This window comes from Bos indicus, chromosome 6, assembly GCF_029378745.1.
Source record: "Bos indicus isolate NIAB-ARS_2022 breed Sahiwal x Tharparkar chromosome 6, NIAB-ARS_B.indTharparkar_mat_pri_1.0, whole genome shotgun sequence".
NCBI lineage: Eukaryota > Metazoa > Chordata > Mammalia > Artiodactyla > Bovidae > Bos > Bos indicus.
The window spans coordinates 13,571,330-13,594,667 of NC_091765.1; the positions used below are offsets into that span (position 1 = coordinate 13,571,330).

Genomic DNA, 23,338 nt, shown 5'->3' on the forward strand with positions numbered 1-23,338 from the left:
TTAAAATTTAGTTAAAGAATAATAAATATTGTATTTTGACAGGAAACATGCCAATCTAATAAGTATTTATCTTTTATGTGCTTCCTACTATGCTGAGGAAAATTAGAGGGAGTATAATACGTGATCTCTTGTCCAAAAAGTTATAACCAAAAGAATCAAAGCTCACAGATCTGAAATAATAAGGACTGACTCACACTAATCACAGGAAAGAGAACAAAGGTACTGAAAAGAATCTGAAGGCAAGGGAGACACCTGAGGGAAGCTGGGAACATCACGAGGAAGACTAGAGGAATTACGATAATTCTGGATTGCTGCTGCTGCTGCTGCAAAGTCGATTCAGTCGTGTCCGACTCTGTGCGACCCCATAGACGGCAGCCCACCAGGCTCCTCTGTCCCTGGGATTCTCCAGGCAAGAACACTGGAGTGGGTTGCCATTTCCTTCTCCACTGCATGGAAATGAAAAGTGAAAGTGAAGTTGCTCAGTCGTGTCAGACTCTTCTCGACCCCACGGACTGCAGCCTACCAGGCTTCTCTGTCCATGGGATCCTCCAGGCAAGAATACTGGAGTGGGGTGCCATTAGGAGACACAAAGAGATTATTCCAGGCAAGAAAAAATATGAGCAAAAAAGTGTAAGCAAATGTAAACACAATGTGTTTCTGTGATGCTGAAACATCCTGACTAGGTCATGAAAAGGCAGTGTTGAGTAATTAGAATGAGGGCTAGATCAGGAGTTGGCAAACGAGCCCAAGGGGTAAATCCAGCCTCCCACATGTTTTTTAACAGACTGCGAGCCAAAAATAGTTTTTATATTTTTAAATGGTTGGGAAAAAAACTGAAGGAGAATATATCATGACATGTTAACATTTTATGAAATTCAAATTTCAGTGCCCATAAGTAAAGTTTTATTGGAGCACAACCATACTAACCAGAGAAGGCAATGGCACCCCACTCCAGTACTCTTGCCTGGAAAATCCCATGGACGGAGGAGCCTGGTGGGCTGCAGTCCATGGGGTCGCTGAGAGTCGGATATGACCAAGCGACTTCACTTTCACTTTTCACTTTCCTGCATTGGAGAAGGAAATGGCAACCCACTCCAGTGTTCTTGCCTGGAGAATCCCAGGGACGGGGGAGCCTGGCAGGCTGCCATCTATGGGGTCGCAGAGAGTCAGACAGGACTGAAGCGACTTAGCAGCAGCAACCATACTAACTAGATCACATGTTGTCTGGGGCTGCTTTGGGTACGAGTAGAATTGAGTAGTAACCATATAATATACAAAGTCAAAACGATTTATTATCTGGCTCTTCACCAAAAGAGTTGCAACCAACAGTCAAAAAATAGTGAAACTCCTAACTATTTAGTCAAAAGAGGCCAGTTTGTTTCATTTTTGTGATAAGACTACTAGAGAGAATTTTAAAGACTATGTATTTGGGACTTCCCTGGCAGTGCAGTGATTAAAACTCTGTGCTTCCAACACAAGGGATATGGATTCAATTCCTAGTCAGGGAACATAGATCCCACATGCTGTGTGACATGGCCAAGAAAATAATTTAAAAGTTTTAAAAGGCTACAAATTTATATTCTATCACTGCTTTGGAAACCTTTTATCAGAATTCCAAGTTTTTCTATAATTACCAAAAGTATTGATGAGTCTAAGTCACATTTTTATAGTTACTCAGGGGAATTTATGAAATGAGACCAAATTTGGTTGAACCGTTACAGAATCTTATTTTTAAATCCCTATTGAAAATCACTCACAGTTTAAATTCACTCTCTTACCTCCTTATCAAGAACAAATCAGGTCCAAGTATTGACCGATAAATTGAAAAAGTTAGAATGGAGAAGCAGTTTAAAAGATATACCTATATATACAATAACTTAAATACTTTAACTTAATTAAAAGTCATTTATTCACCACTGTGTAAGGGCAAGAGCCCTTGTTTAATTTCATGACTGCAATATTGAGTTTTAAGTCTTCTTCCTTGCATACACCACAGCCTCAAAGGAGAGTCTACCACTTCAAATTTCAGTTTAAGTGGAGGGAAAGTGTCAAGCCAAATGTGAAACAATCTGAATACAGATCCTTCATGATCAAAGAGGAAATTCTCTCTACTCTTTTAGTTTTCTGGCCCACCTTGACTCACCTTTATTATCTTTCCAAAGCATTCCATTTTTCATAAAAATACTTTTTTCAAATATGTTTCATCGCTTTTGTAATGTTTGCGTAACTACAATCACAAATACAAATAGAAACACAAGTGACTGTGAGTACATACAACTCCCAGGTAGACCAGAAAGTGGTCTCTCAGCACACGCATTCAGCACATCACGGCCCCCTTCAACATATTCTCCAGGGGAAAGGAGTATATAAAGGAATCCAGCCTGAGGCTCCGTGAGCACGTATGGTACTCTGCTACAAGCTAATAAAGGTTTGCATCCTTTGTACAAGACACTGTTATTTTCATAGAATTTGTCTAGAAATATTTCATATTCTCAGATTTCCTAAAAAACTTAAAATATTTTCTGTTTATATTAAGCAATGAAATCAACAGAATCTAGGAGTTTTTTGCTTTGCTTTGTTTTTTCATCTTTCAATTATTGATGCTTTAGACCTAGCATTCTTGCTTAATTCTAATGTGGATAATTCCATGTTGCCTACATAAATTTTCCCAAAGTTTCAATTAGATATGGTATCCTTTGATTCTGATCCTAAATCAACATTCTTATTGTTTTGAACCATGGTCCAGCTGCCAAATTCCATTTACCAGATCAGGTTTCCAGTCATTCCAATTAGTAAACATCATTCAGAATCTGAAATGAAAAACACATTTTAAACTACGAATGAATATTTCAGCAACTAAAAATTAATATTTTCTTCTTTTCTAACTAAGCTGGCAACCTTGACCCTAACATTGCTTGAAATTACTTTTGTACTTTTTCCCCTGTATGTGGAACTATAAAAACAATTCAAGGGTAAAAAGCTTAGAGGGAAAAATGTCTTTGTTCACAATGATATTCAAATTTCATTAAACAAAAATATATATTAGCTAACTTTGTTCTGCATTTTCCAAGTCTCCTATAAATGTTATCATATTTTCATGATTTAAAAAATAAAGAAAAAAAAGAAAAAAGTATACATTAGCTATTTTAAAGTGTGCTATAGAATATATCTGATAACATAATAATTTATGATTCAGAAGGTAAATAACACTTAAAATGTATATTTTCATTCTTATAAAGAAGAATGAGAATTCAGTTTATACTAAAATAGTTAATAAAACTGTAATTGTAGAAAAAAAAAGAAAAACTATTTTTGTATGTTAGGCATAGTCATGATTTTTACTTTCTTTTTTAGCTCATCTGTACATCTGATCTGGAGCTATTCCCCAAGAAACAAACCACTGGAGCTATTCTCCAGGGAAACACTGCATTTTGCGATATTCCTCTCAGTCTAGGGCTTCGGGTGAAGGTGAAAGGAACTAAGATCCTTCTTAATTCATCAATCCTAATCTAATCCTAATTTATCAATCTCTTTGAGGAATTTATTGGGAAGTTACCAATCTCTAGTCTAATCACACAGAGAAAAAGGAAAGAGGATCAGAGGATACAGGTAGGGAATGCTCTGATCATATTTGTATGTGATAACTAAATGGAAGCAGCAAGTTTTATTTTCCTACTTCAATCAAAAACTACAAATCTCTCTTCAACCTATAAAGCTAACTTTTCTAAATACAGTTAGGAGCTAGTTTCCTGGAAGAAGATGATAATTTGCTGTTAGCATTTCACACTCTGCATAATGGGGTAAACTTGCTATATCTCAGTCAATCTGGCAAACACATCCCTAAAACTCAAGAGCTATCCCATCACAACTGTCAATAGACAGCATTGTTTCCCCACACTGTTAGGTTGCAATGCTCCCTGACTTTGTAAACAACCAGTATGTTAACTACAACAAAATAAAATGGGGTATTCTTTACCAGACCTGCACAAGCACTTTCCAGCAGAACTTTCCACAATGATGGAAACATTTAGAATTCCCCCAAAGAAGTATAATTTGTTCAAAATAATTAGGAGAAGAGAGAGATGATGTGAGAAGAAGGGGTTTGGAAGAAACTTTTAAGCATAATGGCTATATTCACTATCTTGATTATGGTGATGGTTTCGGATTTATCTTAAATCTATCAAAGTGCATATTTTAAATATGTACTGCTGCTGCTGCTGCGGCTGCTAAGTCACTTCAGTCATGTCTGACTCTGTGCGACCCCATAGACAGCAGCCCACCAGGCTCCCCCATCCCTGGGATTTTCCAGGCAAGATCACTGGAGTGGGTTGCCATTTCAAATATGTATAGTTTATTACATTTTAATTACACCTCTATAAAATTGTGTGTGTGTATCCCACTGTGCTAGAAACACATAGGATATATCCCTTCTATTAAAAAATTTATATGTCTAACTCTTCCCTTAACTTTCAACACAAACACACACACACAGAATTTTATATTTGCTGTCTCTGAGGTATCTTCACCTGGCTGATCAATCGATACTTCAAACTCAATATTTCCCAAACTCATCCCTGTCTTAAGGTTTCTCTTTCTTTCAGCAGTTAAAGAGCTGCTTTAGGGTGTACAACTGGGGTTTCAATTCAAGAAGCTGATCTTTGTTGATCCAAGAATTCTGAAACGTCAGAACACAGATGAAAGTCCAGGGGAACCATCACTAAGTATCTCCTAGTTGGAGACACTGAAGAGGGAAGTGGAACAAGATCACACAGACTGGGTAAGTGCAAGGAATTTGAAACGTAATGGGAAACCACTGGGGGATTTAGGCAGAGATTTAATTTTCAGAGCTCCCTTTGTAGTTGCTATGTTTGTTTATACAGATAATACATTCCCATGGTTCAAGAGTGCAATACCTATAAAAATGTATACAGCAAAAAGCCTTCTGCATGTTTTCCATTGCTATGTAACAAATTACTCTAAAACTCAATGGCTTAGAATAATAAACTATTATTTCACAGTTTCTGTGGGTTAGGGATTGGACAGTGACTTGACTGGGTGGTTCTGTCTCAGGGTCGCTCAGGAAGTTGCATCAAAACACAGGCTAGGACTCCAAGCATCTGAAAGTTTGCTTGGACAGAGGATCTGCATCCAGGAAGGGACACACACATGGCTGCTGTTTGGAGGCCTCAGTTCTTCAACAGACGGACCTCTCTACAGGTGTGGGGCTGTTTGAGGGGCCCACACCAAGGCAGGTGGCTTCCTCTAGAGCTACTCACCCAACAGAACAAGATAGAAGCCATATCTTTTATATCTTTTATAACCCAGCCTTACAAGTTTTAGCAATGCCCTGTACGTTCCAGGTGACAGCCCTGTTCAGTGTGGGAGGGTATTACACAAGGATGTACATGTTGGGAGGTGGGAATCTTTAGAGATTGTTTTAGAAACTGGCTACCATAATCCTATCCATTTTATCTTTTATGCAACTTCCACCTTTTATTTTTCCAAATTTACCTTTCAAGTCCTATTTCAGATTTGACATCTTTCCTGAACTTCTCATATTGGTCAGAAAATATAATCTCTTCTTCAATGAGTCCTCCCTAGTATTTTATGCCCAGAGTGCCATTAAAAATAAGAGTGACTAAAAAAGGAGAAATCATGGAGATAAGAACCAGTTTGGAATAAATAAAACCACACACAAAAAAGAAATACGACCATTTAAAAATTGATACCTGAAAAAAAAAAAAAAAAAAAAGAACCAGTTTGGTTTGGAAAATGCTGAATTTGAAGTATCAATTGATCAACCAGGTGAAGCTATCACAGAGGCAGCAAATATATATTTCTGTGTGTATATGTGTGTGTGTAGTGTGTGTATCTAAAGTTAGGGGAAGAGTTAGACATAGGTTTTGAAGTTACCAGTTTACATACAGATTTTGAAATCACACACTTCCAGAAAAATCTGGAGTAACTAGGGTGAAGGTATGGAATAAGTGAGAGGACAGTCGGCACCATGAGAATCCACTGAGCAAAATCCAAGCACAGTCATTTACTCAAGAAATAATGTGCTATCAACCATAATGCATGAAAGGGAGATGGGACTACATAAAGAAGATTAGGTTAATGCAAAAATTTCAAAATAAGAACTGAAAAACATGCACAGATATTAGCTGGGTGGTAATCTTACATGGTGTTGGAGAAGACTCTTGAGAGTCCCTTGGACTGCAAGGAGATCCAACCAGTCCATCCTAAAGGAGATCAGTCCTGGGTGTTCTCTGGAGGGAACGATGCTAAAGCTGAAACTCCAGTCCTTTGGCCACCTCATGAGAAGAGTTGACTCATTGGAAAAGACTCTGATGCTGGGAGGGATTGGGGGCAGGAGGAGAAGGGGATGACAGAGGATGATGGCTGGATGGCATCACTGACTTGATGGACGTGAGTTTCAGTGAACTCTGGGAGATGGTGATGGACAGGGAGGCCTGGCGTGCCGCAATTCATGGGGTCGCAAAGAGTCAGACACAACTGGGCAACTGAACTGAACTGAATCTTACATGGCGTTAAGAAGGCGAGAAAAGATAGTTTGCAGTAGGGTAAGAGGTGAACAGGAATTCAGTGAGTAGAAATAAGGAAAAGAGACCAGATTACAGGGTAGATTTCATGATATGCAACCCACTCAGTTATAGGGGCCCAAGAGCCTATGCTTGATTTAATCCTCTGCTTTTACCATCAAGAAATTCTCAATAATTTGGGGCAAGAGGCCTCATATTTTCACTTTGTACTGAATTCTGCAAATTCTGTAGCTGGTCCTGTTTAGACCATACTTTGAAGAAGTTTGACTAAGCAAGGAAAGAGAGATGAGGCAGTAGGGGTGAAGTACAGACATCAGACCATTCTCTATCTATTTATTGTGGCTATTCTGGTTATTGTTGATATTTTTATTTTAGGATGAGAAAGATTTACTGGCTTAGGGAAATGAGCCAATGGTGAAAGGAGGTTGAAGGTAAAGAACCAAGAAAAATTGGGCAATAGAGTGAGAGAGAGATGAGAAAGAAAGGAACAATGCAACAGAGCCCAGGTGGACACTTCATCCCTGAGACTAGAGGAAAAAAGATGAAAAGAATGAGAAAGTAACGCAGGTTGATCTGAGACTCATTCATCCAGTGAAGGAAAATAAAAGCCACGTACTCCCAGGAAGGCAGAGGAAACTGCTGGGTAAAAAACTTGACAAGAAAAAGAATGTTTAACACCAGAAGGAAATGGAACAAAATGTTCACCAAAGTAGGTAAAAGGGTTGAATATTAAACTTAGAGTCTAATATTTTAATATTTTACATGGATGAATCAGAAAACAATTATGCTAAGTAGAAGTCAGGTGAAAAAAAAAGGAGCAGATATTGTTTAATTCCATTTATATAACATTATAATTGCAAATCAATCCATAGTGACAAGCAGCCTGGGAGTAAAGGAGGGGCAGGAAGGGGGGATCCCACAAAGGGGCATGAGGAAACTCTTGGGGTGATGAGTATGACCACCATCTTGATTGTGGTAATGGTTTCACGGCTGTGCACATTTGTCAAAACTTATCCAATTCTATATATTAAATATAATGCAGATAACTCAATAAAGCTATTTTAAAATTTGGGTTAAATAAATAGTTCTGTGTCATTTTTGGCATAACTAGAATGCACCTCTCATCTGTCTGGTGCGACAAATGATCTCTGCTAATGGGGATGAGGTACATTCGTGATCCTAGACACTCCAGTGTGTGCTATCTGATGCCTGTGTTTCTTTCTTTATTTTTTTTTTTGGCTGTTCTATACCACATGACTTGGAGGATCTCAAGTTCCCCAACCAGGGATTGAACCTGGACCCTGGCAGTGAAAGCCTGGAATCCTACCTACTAGCTACCAGGGAATCCCTCAGTATATCCATTTCTACACCTGTTTGTTTCTTCCGTTCCTGCAGGAAAGTGGTACATCTCATCTCAAAGTTAAAGCCTCCACCTATGTCCTCCATCCCCCACACACTTTTTTCCTTGCTTTTGAAATAACTTCTATTCTCCCAGGTTTCCTCTTCCTCTTAATTTGCCTCTGTAGATAGTATCAACACAAATAAAACTTGCTAATTTATCTTAGTTTGAGAGTGCCAGCTGTTTTTCTCCCCACTGATAGGCTGCATAATCTCAAAATAACCATCACAATGTATGCAAAATTACATCAATTTAAACTGATATGTTTCAAAGCACATAGAAACTCCAAGCAGGATTCCCTATTTTAAAGAAGAGATACTGTGATTATCATTATGATGAATCCCTTTCACCTGTTTTGTGCTCAGTTTATATATATTGGCTTTCTATTTACTTAAACAACAAACATCTGAATAGCAACATTGGCAAAGTACTGACTATAGACATTCATGAGTGCGTGCTGAGTCACTTCAGTCATGTCTGACTCTTTGTGACCCTACGGATCGTAGCCCACCAGGCTCCTCTGTGCATGGGATTCTCCAGGCAAGAATACTGGAAAGGGCTGCCTGGGATGCCCACGCCCTCCTCCAGAGTATCTTAGAGATCCAGGGATGGAAATCATGTCCCAATGTCTCCTGCATTGGCAGGCAAGTTCTTTACCACTAGCGCCACCCAGGAAGCCCATACACATTCATGAAACCACTTTAAACTGTTGGAAAGACATTGAACACTCTACAGAAAAAAAAAAAATTCCAAATATTCAGGGAGCATTTCACCTTTAATGATAAATACCGGGGGAAAAGGTAATTAGAGAGTTGAAACATAATTTCTCAGAAAAGGTTTCATTCGTCTAAGCATCTCTTGCCTAAAATTTTAAAAACAAACTAGTTATCCTGCCTGTCTCCCAGTTTTTCAATCCACACTTCAAACAATCATCCAATAAATATTTATTGAGCTGCTAAGTAGAAGGCACTATTCCATGCCCCAGAAATGCAGGAGATACTGTAATTATTCATTCCTGCTAAAAACTCCCACTGACTTCCTATTGATTACAAAGAAAGTCTACACTTATGGGCAAGGCAATCATCATCTTTCATAATCAGAGTCAAATGTGAGTCTAGGGTCGTTTGTCACCAATACTCTAAGTCAGTGGTCATCAGCAATTTTAATCTTAGGACCTGCTCACAATTACGAAAAGTTAGGAAGAACCTCAAAGAACTTTAGTTTATGAGTTATATCTATCAATATTCATCATGTTCAAAATTAAAAACATGAACTCTAAAAATGTTTTTCAAATCATTTTGCACATGGACTATTCTCTAAGATACACCATATATTATGCCATAAAACAAGTCATTAAATTTAAAAGAACTGAAAGTATATGATGAATTTCTCCAACCACAAGAGAATGAAATTAGAAACCTATAACAGTGGAAAATATTAAAATTTTTAAAATATGTAGAAAATAAATAACACACTTCTAGTAACCAATGGGTCAAAGAAGAAATCACAAGGGTTATTAGATAATACTTTGAGATGAATTAACATGAAAACACAACAAAACAAAACTTACGGATTAGAATGATAGCAGGGGAAAAATTATAGCTATAAACATGCATGTTAAAAATATTTCAAGTCAAAAACCTAATGTTTCACTTTAAGAAACTAGAAAAAGAAGAGCAGAGTAAACCAAAGGCAAACAGAAAGAAGGAAAAAATAAAGATTGGAGCATAAATAAGCAAAACAGAGAATAGAAAAAATATCAAAAAAACACAAAAGTTGGTTCTTTGAAAAGATCAACAAACTGACAAATTTTAATTGGATTGACCAAGAAAACAAAAAGGATTCTCAAATTACTAAAATCGAGAATAAAAAAAAGAAGATTAAAAAAGAAGGAAGATCCAAAATGCCGAAACAGTACTGAAAAAGAACATGGGAGAGGGGACTGCAAGAAGATCCAATCAGTCCATCCTAAAGGAAATCAGTCCTGAATATTCGTTGGAAAGACTGATGCTGAAGCTGAAACTCCAATATTTTGGCCACCTGATGCAAAGAACTGACTCACTGGAAAAGACCCTGATGCTGGGAAAGATTGAAGGTGGGAAAGGGGATGACAGAGGATGAGATGGTTGAATGGCATCACCTACACGATGGACGTGAGTTTGAGTAGGCTCCAGGAGTTAGCGATGGACAGGGAAGCCTGGTGTGCCGAAGTCCATGGGGTCGCAAAGTGTCGGACACGACTGAGCGACTGAACTGAACTGAACTGAACTGAGGGGAGTGGGAAAGGGGAGTGGGAAAGGGGAGTGACTGCTAACAGGTACAGAGTTTTCAGATATAGAGTTTCTTTTTCGGGTGATGAAAATATTATAATGGAATTAAATAGTGTTATTTGCACAACTCTGTGAATATGCTTTATAAAATACACTGCTTTAAAATGGTGAATTTTATGGTATACGTAACTCAATTTTTTAAAAAACAGAATTTATACAAAAAGTGATGCAAAAAAATGAAGAAAAATAGCAGAAATAATTAACAAATTAAGAGCATTCACCAGAAAAATGTTCCCAAAGATAGACAAGATTTAATCAAAAATATTAATACATTTTTTAAACTTTTAAAAGTAATTGCATTTATAAAATAAGAGCACAAACTAAAAATACAAGTACTTAGGGAAAATAAGGAGATATCAATACTTTCAAAGGAGATAAAACATGAGCTGGTAGAAATCAAGAAAAAATTAAAAGCCCTCTGGAGTTCCCTAGTGGCCTAGTAGTTAGGATTCCAAACTTTCACTGCCAGGGCCCAGGGTCAGTGAACTGAGTCAGTGAACTGAGATCCCATAAGCTGTGTAAAAGACCTCAAGAAAGGAAATCATTATAAAAGCAGAAAAAGGGGACATTACAGAGAAAACATAAGATTTTTTAGAGTATATTAAAGGAGAACTTAGAAATCCAGTATAGCATAAATCTAGAAAATAGCTAGACCTATAGAAATACAAATAATTTTTTATTGTATGGAAAAGTAATTTGAAGTAATTGCACAAACTTAGATTTATTTACAGTTTATGGCAAGCTTTGATACAAGGAAGTAACTATTCTGACACAGACCAAGACTGATAAACTACCACAAAAGTTTATCAGCAAACAATGTAGAATTGTGAGGGAAAAGGAAAAGACCATAGTTTTCCGCTAGATATAATTGACTTTTGTTGTTTGTTTATAGTAGCTTTATTCATTATCACCACAAAATAGAAGCAACCAAGATGTCTTTTAGTAGGTAGATGGATAATAGACATAAGTTACTTATGAAAAAGTTAAGAATTTAACATTGGGACCACAACATAAAGCTTCCATATCTTTAAAATATAATAACATGGAGAAGGAAATGGCAACCCACTCCAGTGTTCTTGCCTAGAGAATCCCAGGGACGGGGGAGCCTGGTGGGCTGCCGTCTATGGGGTCGCACAGAGTCAGACACGACTGAAGCGACTTAGCAGCAGCAGCAGCAGCAGCAGGAGGGACGAAAGTGAATATTGTGAAAGGGATTGCTAAAGAGATGATTGATAAAATATTTTAAAACCAAAAAAAAATAAAATAAAATAATAAACATGAAGAAAAACATGTAAAAAGTTTACACCAGTGCTAACATCAAAAATTAACTTAATTTCTGGGTGGCTGGATAATAAATAAACTTTATTATCTTCATTTTGCTTGTGTTTCATTAATATTTTATTAATATCAATTTTTTGTAATAACTAAATTTAAAAAGTATAAAAAAGAACAATGATATACATTGTTTGCTATATAAATATAATTATGTACCTGAAGAGTATTCTGCTTCTTATCATTATTCTTCTGCAGTTTGGGTTTAGTAACTCTGTCTTTTTATTGTCATTATATAACCTCATATAAATTGTTCCCTTAGGTATGTGGACTAAGACCTTAATTAGACCTCTGCCTCAGTAAAGATTTCGATGTTCTTACCAGCAGCTGGATAAGCAGTACTCATTGCATCATGCTGCTTAAGGACTTTTCCTGTCTAGGATTTACAGGAGGTAAGATGACATAAATTATAGTCACAAAGTATGCCCAATAACAAATAATTAAGAATATTTAGTTCTCCAAAGATAATTTTTCCTTGCTGTACGGTATACCATACCCCAATCTAAAAACAATTATGGGTAGTATTTCTTTAGGAAAAACAGCTGACTTTTTTTTTTTTTTTTACAGCTGACTTTTTTAAAACAGAATGCTTCATAAAGGTAGCAAAATGATTCACCAAACAATCAAGCAAAATCAAAAGTGTGTGTGTGTGTGTACATATACATACACACATGAAGTGAAGTGAAATGAAGTCGCTCAGTCGTGTCCGACTCTTTGCGACCCCATGGACTGTAACCTACTAGGCTCCATCCATGAGATTTTCCAGGCAAGAATACTGGAGTGAGTTCCCATTTCCTTCGCCAGAGGATCTTCCCGACCCAGAGATCGAACCCAGGTCTCCCACATTGCAGGCAGACGCTTTACTGTCTGAGCCACCAGGGAAGCCCCCTATATATGTGTGTTATTAGTTAATTAGTAAATTAAATTAGTAAATTAGTAAACTATTAGTAAATTAGTTAATCTTAATTTCCCACAAAACACTATTCAACAACTGAAATGCACATTGCTATGGAAAAATAACAGAGTAATTAATTTCTTTAAAACTTGGAGCAATGACTTTTTTGGAAAGAATACATAAGAAATCTAGTGGACCATCCTCTGCCAATAATAGATGTTTTTAAAACTGCAAGGAAATTTGTGAAACATCTATCTTCAATGTTTCAATTATATACATCAGAAAATAAATCTTAGGTAAATGAAAATATCTATATTTTTAAGGTTATGGTATAAAATGAAATTAGACACCTTGTAGTGCTTTCTGTCATTACACCTTTTATGAATTCTAACTGCAGCAAAACTTCATTCAAGTGACTCACTCTGTTCCCCAAAGCCACACCACATTGTTTTGCCCTCATCATTCTATAAGTAGTTTAATCATCTATTTTTCATGGGTGAACCTAGCAGTACCTACAGTGAGATTACTGCCACAAAACACATCCTTTTTATGTAACAGAGTAATGTTATACTTGGGCTTCTCTAAGGGCTCAGACAGTAAAGAACATACCTGCAACACAGGAGATATGGGTTCAATTCCTGGAACAGGAAGATCCCCTGGAGAAGGCAATGCCTACCCACTCCAATATTCTTGCCCAGAGAATTCCATAGACAGGGGAGCTTGGACAGCTACAGTTCATGAGGTCACAAAGTGTCAGACATGACTGAGCAACTAACACGCGTGCGTGCACAAACACACACAATGTTTACTTATACCCCATTATCTTTCAAAAAGAGATTTTTAACCATTGTTTAAATCCGGCTTCCCTTATGGCTCAGGCAGAGGAACCAGAGATCAAATTGCCAACATCTGCTGGATCATCGCAAAAGCAAGAGAGTTCCAGAAAAACATCTATTTCTGCTTTATTGACTATGCCAAAGGCTTTGACTGTGTGGATCACAGTAAACTGTGGAAAATTCTGAAAGAGATGGGAATACCAGACCACCTGACCTGCTTCTTGAGAAACCTATATGCAGGTCAGGAAGCAACAGTTAGAACTGGACATGGAACAACAGACTGGTTCCAAATAGGAAAAGAAGTACGTCAAGGCTGTATATTGTCACCCTGCTTATTTAACTTATATGCAGAGTACATCATGAGAAATGCTGGGCTGGATGAAGCACAAGCTGGAATCAAGATTGCCGGGAGAAATATCAATAACCTCATATATGCAGATGACATCACCCTTATGGCAGAAAGTGAAGAGGAACTAAAGAGCCTCTTGATGAAAGTGAAAGAAGAGAGTGAAAAAATTGGCTTAAAACTCAACATTCAGAAAACTAAGATCATGGCATCCAATCCGATCACTTCATGGCAAATAGATGGGGAAACAATGGAAACAGTGACACACTTTATTTTGGGGGGCTCCAAAATCACTGCAGATGGTGACTGCAGCCATGAAATTAAAAGATACTTACTCCTTGGAAGGAAAGTTATGACCAACCTAAACAGCATATTAAAAAGCAGAGACATTACTTTGTCCACAAAGGTCCGTCTAGTCAAGGCTATGGTTTTTCCTGTGGTCATGTATGGGTGTGAGAGTTGGACTATAAAGAAAGCTGAGCACCGAAGAATTGATGCTTTTGAACTGTGGTGTTGGAGAAGATTCTTGAGAGTCCCTTGGGCTGCAAGGAGATCCAACCAGTCCATCCTAAAGGAGATCAGTCCTGAGTTTCACTGGAAGGCCTGATGTTGAAGCTCAAACTCCAAAACTTTGGCCACCTGATGCAAAGAGTTGACTCATTTGAAAAGACCCTGATGCTGGGAAAGATTGAGAGCAGGAGGAGAAGGGGACGACAGAGGATGAGATGGTTTGGATGGCATCACTGACTCAATGGACATGATTTTGGGTAAACTCCGGGAGTTGGTGATGGACAAGCAGGCTTGGCGTACTGCAGTCCATGGGGTTGCAAACAGTCGGACATGACTGAGCGACTGAACTGATCTGAATTCCTTTAAAAACCGTATTTCATCATATAGTATTTGACCCTCCTTTGTTTACAACTATTTGATTGTTTTCCTTACAATATAAAAAATAGTCATTACTACATCAAAAATATATAGAGATACCCCAAAGTTAGCTATTTTCCCCAAAATTGTGCAGGAGTGAAAAATAAAAAAAAACAAGATTTTCTAACCTTTAAGACAATGCTGAAATCTTGGGCTACTGAATTTATTATACCTTACATAAAATTACAAATTATTTAATTAGGATGTAATACTTGATCATTAATATTTTTAATGATACTATTTGAAAGATAAAAAAACTAAACCATCAATATTTCTACTACCCAAACATAGCCACTATTCTTCCTAGCCTTTTTTTTATTGAAATATTCTTTATATTTTCATAGTTATACTCACTTTATGTAGAAATTATTGTCTAAGTCATTTTTTTAAATGAAAAAGCGTATTTTGGGAGGGAAGAGGTAGTTTGCTAACCTTTTGTTCCAGGAAAAAGACATAAACATACATTAGAAGAAATTATAAAATGGCAAAACATTTAATAGATTCCAAAATCTCTGCTTTATTACTAAAGGTACACACGATAATTTATGTATAAAAACTATATTTATAGGAAAATTCAAGTTCTGGAATTGCCTGAATCCTCTAGAGTAAATGGTTTTCATTTAATTTTTTCATTCATAGGAAAAACATTTATCTCATGCCTTATGAATGTTTTCCAAATCAAATATATAAAATAATTGCAAAGAAATAAACTAGTTAATCTAACAATATGATTAGGTCATAAGACTTCACATTTGAGTATTTGATTGACTAATTTCATTGCCATCTACTTTGAGGAGAAATAACCCTTCTTAAAGGAATCAGACTCAAACCAGAGTCCATAAACATTTGCCCCACTAGTTTTGTTTCTGAGCTTTTTTTAAAATTCCATAAAAACAACTGGGACTCTGGAATATAGCTGCCCTTGTTAGCATTCCAAAAATTAAAGCTCTGATCTGCTCTGGCCAGGAACACTCTAGAAATAATGAAGTCCAGCTTTCTCATCACCCCACTCCAGTACTCTTGCCTGGAGAATCCCATGGACGAAGGAGCCTGGTAGGCTGCAGTCCATGGGGTCGCTAAGAGTCGGACATGACTGAGCGACTTCACTTTCACTTTTCACTTTCATGGATTGGAGAAGGAAATGGCAACCCACTCCAGTGTTCTTGCCTGGAGAATCCCAGGGACGGGGGAGCCTGGTGGGCTGCCGTCTATGGGGTTGCACAGAGTCGGACACGACTGAAGCGACTTAGCAGCAGTTTTCTCATGGAAGATTAGCATGTTTAAAAACATAGCTTAGAACTGCTCTCAATGGTCAAACCATATGTATCTCTATGAAATCAAAAAGTAATAATTAGATGTTAAAAAATAATGAAATAAATTTACTCCAAGAGGAGGCATCCTTCCTTACATTTGTGAAGCACCATTGTATTAAGCCTCTTTGTTTCTATTTTGTATATTGAGAGCTCAGCAGTTTAATGACAGTGGTGGAGGGGACGATGCGCCCTAAGTTTTACTGAGCGCTGAGCAAATGCCAGATATTCTCCTTCCATCCTTTCTTTCCTCTTCACAACCACCCCCAGTGAAACTAGGGATTGAAACTGAGCAGGATCTCACGAGGCCTTTCCAGGTACAAAATCCCTTTTGTGCCCCCTGTTCTTTTTCTAGGAAAAAAAAGGGGGGTGGCTTTAGACTCCTAGGCCTTCCCTGACTTCCAAAGAGCAGGACTAAGCAGTTAATGATTAGGACAACAGTCACAAAACTCCTAACTCCTCCTGAAGGGAGATAGATCTGATAAACATCTTGACTTGTTCTGCAGAAACTGAGACCCCCACCCAGTTGGAGGATGGTGACTGCATTCTGACTACAAACACCTCAGACTGGCTGGAACCAGGAGGCTGAGATTCCGGATACATCACCCCACTACCTCACCACCTACCAATCAGAAGAATGTCCACAAGTTGCTCACCCATCCTATGAACCTCTCCTCTAACACTATGTTTAAAAACCCTTTCCTGAAAGCCAGAGTTTGGATCTTTTGAGCACAAGCTGCCTGTTCTCCTTGCTTGGTCCTGTAATAAATCTCTGCTCCAAACGCAGACATTTCAGTTTGTTGGACCTCACTGTGTACCAGGAACTCAAGCCTGGGTTTGACAACACTAGGAGTATTATTACCTTCACCATTTTAGATGAGGAAAATGAAGCACATAAGCTAAATAACCTGCTCCAGTCACTTAGTAACTTGCCCCAGTCACTCTAGATTTGACTCTGGATTTGAACTCAGGGCTGAGTTCTCAATGCTTTTACAGAAAAAGGAAAAATGTCTTTATGTTCTCCATGTAGCTTTGACTGCTGCTGCTGCTGCTGCTGCTAAGTCGCTTCAGTCGTGTCTGACTCTGTGCAACTCCATAGACGGCAGCCCACCAGGCTCCCCCATCCCTGGGATTCTCCAGGCAAGAACACTCTTTCCTCTTTTTCTCTCAGCACCTTTTTGTTTGCTTGTTTTGAACAAAGAATTATCTCAATGCACATTTATGATACAATGTTGCCACCAGGAAAGAGCTCCATTTTAAAACATCATACTAATACAATATTGTAAAGTAATTAGCCTCCAATTAAAATAAATAAATTTATATTAAAAAAAAATTAGAAGTCTCATGTCCCTTGGAATACAGATCATGTCCCTGAATTTTATTTAATCCTCATATTAACTCTTACCCCATTTTATACATAAACTCAAGTAACTCACCTCAAAGCAAACAGCTATTTAGTAGCTATTTATGAAGTGGAGATGTTGTACAGCTGAATTTGAAACCCACATATCCTTTCCTTCAGAGTCCATGTGCTTTAAGAGGCTAAAATATGTAGGCTACCGTGCCTGCAGTAAAGAGGATATTTAAGACAACCCTCAGTAAACCAGAGTAACCACATGTTTAGTTTGGGTCTCAATCTAAATCCTTGTTAGTCAAATATGATCAGCCTTTGGGAGAATCCTAAATTCCTCAGAAATAGATTTAAAAGTTCCAAATTTCAAGGAATTCCAACCTAATTAGTAGTCCATATGCAATTTCAACCTTTCCTTTTCCCAAGAAGACATAAATCCAAGAGCTTGAGTGTAGCCCAGCTAATTAGGTCTTTGTCAAACAATAGCCCTTTTCTTTAAATCTGTGGCTTCTCACCCAGATGATAAAAAGCTATTTCAGCTCAAGACTTTTACTTAATTGGTTTGCACCCTCCCAGGGACCTCCTGGGCTCCTCCTGCATATCCCCACATCAGAGTGTAGGGAGAGTTCTCTGCCTGCCAGCAAAGCACAGATCTTCTAAGATTTATGCCTGGCTTTCATGTTCAGCCACTGAATTAAATCGAAAGGCTTTGCTCCTATTGCTGCAACTACCTTCTCGAAGGAAAGCACTGCTTTGGACACTTGGGCATGTCAAAGGAAGTTTGTTTACCATTAGAAAAGTCCAGCAGAGTTAACAGTGAAGCAATTCTTTTGTAGCCTTTGGCAGCCCCTATGGCTAAGGACCCCAGATCACAATAGCCCCAGTCACCCAAACTTGGAAGGCAAAACTCACATTGAAAAACTAGCTGTTGTAAAATCTTTTCACTCGAAAATGTTAACTTTTTTAAGATTCTACTGATACCTATTAAACCCACAAAACTAAAGAAGCTCCTAATTTGGCAACTATTGCCTTATATTGTAACTATATGGTATATGTAAACTACACAATTTTAGACCTAAAGATACAGTAATTATTTTCTCAAAATGCTTCATTTTTCCAGAAACTTAAGGCCCAGAGGGTTCAAGTGTCTTTTCCATTAGTAGGAGGGTGGGTCCAAAACCCAGATCTTCTCAATTATTTCTTAGTGTTCAAATTAAAACTTAAAAAAAAAAAAAAAAGAAGAAGAAAAAAATCTCTGTTAAAAACTTGAGTTACAATTAAATGGTAAATCTGACTCCAAGAGACTGTGGGAGGAGAGAGTGACTGGAACAGAAGCACAGTCAATGGCACTAAATCAAATAAATGCTTTATTCTCTGAGTGCTAGGACACTGTAAGAAAGAAACGCCGACACAAATCTTATTTCACTACAGCTCTTCTCCCCACAGAATGGACCAGATTTGCTGGGATGGGCCACCCAATGGATATATGCGCTCAGTCGTGTCCAGCTCTTTTGTGACCCCACCAGTCTTCTCTGTCCATGGGAATTCTCCAGGCAAGAATACTAGAGTGGGTAGCCATTCCCTTCTCCAGGGGATCTTCTTGCCCCAGGGATGGAACCCGCATCTCCAGTGACTCCTGTAACGACAGGCAAACTCTTCACCACCAGGCCACCTGGGAAGCCCATACCACCCAGTGGATGTAGAGAACAGTATTCTGTATCCTGTAGAGAGTGGTCACCCCATGATTAGCAGATTAGCTTGCGTATTCCTGCTGTTAGGGAACAAACATCGTGGAAACCAGGGCAAACTTAATACCAACATTTCATCTGTTTAGGTTTTTTTTTTTTTTTCTTTCAAGCAGTCAAGATCATCAGTTCAGGAGAGTGCTAGCTCTTAGCCATCAAATGCAAGTCAGCCAGGTGAGAGGGAACTCCAGAAAGGGCTTGTGGCCAGGCAGGGTGGTCACAGGTGAGGAGCTATGCAACTGCCACCACGCTGACCCACGAACACACACACTGGATCCGCAGCAGAGACTTTCTGAACAAGACTTCAGGCAGCAGAACAAAAATCCCTGGCTTCCTGCCATATAAGCTGGCAGCAAATAAGAGACAATAGAAGGGATAAACTTAGGCCGAGACAGCTCACTTGAGGGCTGAAGCCTTCCTAGACATGAGGAGGAGGAGCATGCTGAGGCCAGATAAAACCCAGAGAGACCAACGTCTATCTGGACCCAGCTGCCCCTGTTCTTTCCCAAATCCAGAAAGCAAAAAAGAAGAGTACCAGGAGTGTAAAAGGCATGGTGTTTTAATGTAGATACTGAAACAAATGCTTGTAATTATCTTATATAAAAGTATAATGCTTTGAGGAAATGCTTTGTGCTAAGAAAACCCCTAAGTTCTCTCTTTAGCTTTGCCCAAGAACTATTTAGCCCAGCAATTATACAGCCCTCAGCCCAGACATATTCGTTTGTCATTTTACTTCAAAGACTTCAGGGTAGGCAGTGGAATAATGCAGTTGTACACTGAAGCAACTTAGCACACAAGCATGCAAACTGATTTTAATGCACACTCTGAGGGCAGCTGAATCACATTTCTTAGGGGCAGTTTTCTGCACTGGAGAAACCCTCACCAAGAGTCAAAACTCCCAAGGTTGCTTGGGCAAACCCTTCAAGCATCTCCATCTGAATCTACGCAAGAGGCATCATAAATGAACACAAGGCCTTCGATACAACCTGTTATTGGTGAACTGCGTGGGCCTCAGGCAACGGGGATGGGCTGGAAACGTGGGATGGACAGTCCTACCCTGAGGCTAGACAGAGCACCTGTCTAGCCTAGCGGCGCAGAAATTATGAGGTGGCTTTTATGACTAGAACGTCACGTGTTCCTGCATCTGTCACATAACAGAGAATTCTGTCACCTGTGCCAACTACAAGGGAAGGAACCCTGCTGCCACACCATCATAGCACTGCCTCAGACAGAACTCGTATGTTGGTGACTGCAAGAAAGCACCGAAGAGTGGAGAACAGCAGCTGCATTTCAGGTTGTGTGACTGCTTCTGTACTTGCCAGCTGTTGAATGTATGTTCACAGAACACAGTCTGGTCTGAACATGCTTTCACTGTATCGCCTCACGTGGTACTGATATTGTAGATGGGAGAGAAGACAACGCTCACTCGCTTCCTCTGCTTGCAGCAACTGCTCTGTGCACAAAAAGAGCCTGAGAACTCTGACTGGCCACACCGCAAGACAGATGCACCGCTGAAACCACCCCCGCCCACCTCTGCTTGTATTTGCTCAAAGTGAAACGGGAAATTTCCCACTTATGTCCCCCTCTAAAACAAAATCCTACAAAAGCTATGAAGTTACATTTACTTCTATAACTCCCAAGTGTGTTAGCAGCATGATGAAACAGTACAGACAAGAATGCCATACACGAGTGACGTGTAATGATGGTGGGTGTACTCGGATTGATCCCACTAATCGCTGACAAGATAAGCATCGTGGGATCTTCAGATGACTGGAGGCGTGGCCTCTGCAGGCTGAGTAAACTGTGAAACTTACAGTAAATAGGCTCCATCACGCCCTTTGCTTTGTGTTTTGTCTTTAGGCCTTGTCAGCTTATATATCAAGGTTTCTTGCTGTTTTTCCACCAGAAAAAAAAAAAAAATCATGTAGAGTATTTTGTTGCCAGTGTGGCAATTTACTGAAAATATTTGTGTCTGTGTATTAATATACTGTAGAAGTGACTGATTAGCATTTGCAGTACATAATCATGAAGCAATATTCCAGGTCAAAAAAAGAGAAAATTCCAAGGGAGACAATAAGATGGTAAATACTCTCTAAATCATCTTTGTCTTCAAAGACGTTACTCACAGTCATGGTCCCAAACAAAATCCTTAAGCCAAGCTGGTCTTCTTTTCTAATTTTACCTCTGTTTCAATCAATACAAGAACTAAGATGGAGTGTGAAGAATAGAATCCTCCTGAGAAAATAAGGGACCTTGACATCATTCCCCCAAGTTTTGACATTACCACCCCCAAATTTGCTCTTATGATTAGAAACAACTTTAGAGTCAAGCACATCTGAGTTCAAATTTCCCTTCTTTCATTACAGGTACCTAACTTCTCTGAACTATGATTCCTCATCCATCAATCAAAATATATTTAGTAATACTAGCCTGCAATGTTGTTATAAGGACTTAGAAAGATAATATACAAAGAGCATCTGAAAGAATGCCTAGCACATAATCCGTGCTCAATATATGACAGTTTTATTATTTTTCTTATTGACCTTATTTTTGTGAGCAACAATATTATCACTCATTAGGAGCCTGTGTCCATAAAAATGCTTCCTCTTAACAAGAGATCCTAGAATGAAGGAAGCAGTGATACTTATAAATAATTCATGAAATTTCCATAAAATAGTAGTCATCTTCACTGCCTGGAAGTGATAAATAAATTAAAATTCTGATTTTCTTCACCATGTGATAAGAAAGGAGATCAAACTATCCTGTCATAAAATATGACACTTTGGCATAAAAATAGTCTTAAGCTCAAAGCGGTTAAACAACAGCAAATATGGAATGTAGAAAGAGATCTCTGCCCTCACTTTACCTGCCTAAAAGTGGAACATAAGTTTCCCTTTTGGAAGGTGTTCTCCCCTCCCTCTCCCATACCAGGAAATGGAAAACAACCACTATTACTGCAGACAGAAAGACTTTAAGACCAAGACTGATCTGCATAAACAAGCCTTACTAAAACCTTTATCTTTCATTGTTTTTGCTCTTTAGTTGCTAAGTCATACCTTACTTTTTTTGTGATCACGTGGACTACAGCCCACCAGGCTCCTCTGTCCATGGAACTTCCCAGGCAAGAACACTGGAGTAGGTTGCCATTCCTTCTCCAGGGGATCTTCCCAACCCAGGATTGAACCATATCTCCTGTGTCTCCTGCACTGACAGGCAGTTTCTTTACCACTGAGCCACCAGGGAAGCCCATTTATATTCCATTATTTCCCACCCACTATATATTTACTCTCCCACAAAATACGGTCCATAGAAACCCAAACCCTTTTTCCCTCACTTCATCAATTCTCCACAATTTATTGCTCTTTGTGAAAATGGTATATGAGGCTAAGTACTCCTTTAAATTTTTGTTTTCTTTCTATAAGGGTCTCTGTGTCCTAAAATTAAAACATTAACACCAAATACAATGTATATGCTCTTTCTCCTGTTAACTGTTTTGTCAGTTTTAGTCAAATTTGAACATCCCAATAACAGAAGGAAGAGGGTTTTCTTTCTCTACAAATTTATATATGGTTTGAAACTAGGAAGCACTCATTTTAATTTTAGAGGAGACAAGTAAACATTAATAAATAGCTTGAAAGAGCACTTAGTGCTCTTCCTTTTGAGTTAGATCTTTGCTACAAATCCAAGAACCAGCAGAATCAGCATCACCTGGGAGATTGACAGAAATGCAAAATGAGACCCTACCCCAGACCTATGGAGTCAGAATCTGCATCTTGACAACATCCAGGTGATGCGTATGCACACTGAAGTTTGAGGGACACTGGACCCCTAACTACCCTCTTTGTGGTTATTGTTTAGTTACTAAGTCATGTCCAACTCTTTGCAACCCCATGGACTGTAGCCCACCAGGCTCCTCTGTCCATGGGATTTCCAAGGCAATAATACTGGAGTGGGTTGCCTTTTCCTTCAAGAGATCTTCCCGACCCAGGGATCACATCTGTGTCTCCTGCACTGGCAGGTGGATTCTTCACTGCTGAGTCCCTAGGGAAACCCCTATATTCCTCTACTTGCATCCTTAATGACACTTGGAGTGGTGGGCATTCTGGTATTCTGTTTCTAATCAGTAGGAGGTGACTAAGTAAGTCACTGCAGCATAGTAACACGTTATCTCTTTTTTAAAACCCAGTTCAAGCCTTGTACAATGTGTACAAGGCTCAGAATATCCATGGTGTCAAATTATAAACAAATATATTCTTGTCAATGGATTTTTTCAAGCTCCCTTGGCCTAACCATGAGCATCTGCC

The 23,338-nt window shown here is 38.6% G+C and overlaps 1 long non-coding RNA gene across 1 annotated transcript in view; it reads right to left on the reverse strand.

The window, feature by feature from the left end:
- Positions 1–1,143: 1,143 nt before the first annotated feature.
- The window catches only part of LOC139183513 (uncharacterized), a 98,309-nt gene continuing 76,114 nt past the window's right edge, over positions 1,144–23,338 (reverse strand). The window contains exons 2-4 of the long non-coding RNA XR_011567009.1: positions 17,375–17,503; positions 2,765–2,810; positions 1,144–2,227 (exon numbers count right to left, since the gene is read on the reverse strand). This is a non-coding gene — a long non-coding RNA (uncharacterized lncRNA). The remainder of the gene's footprint in view (positions 2,228–2,764; positions 2,811–17,374; positions 17,504–23,338) is intronic.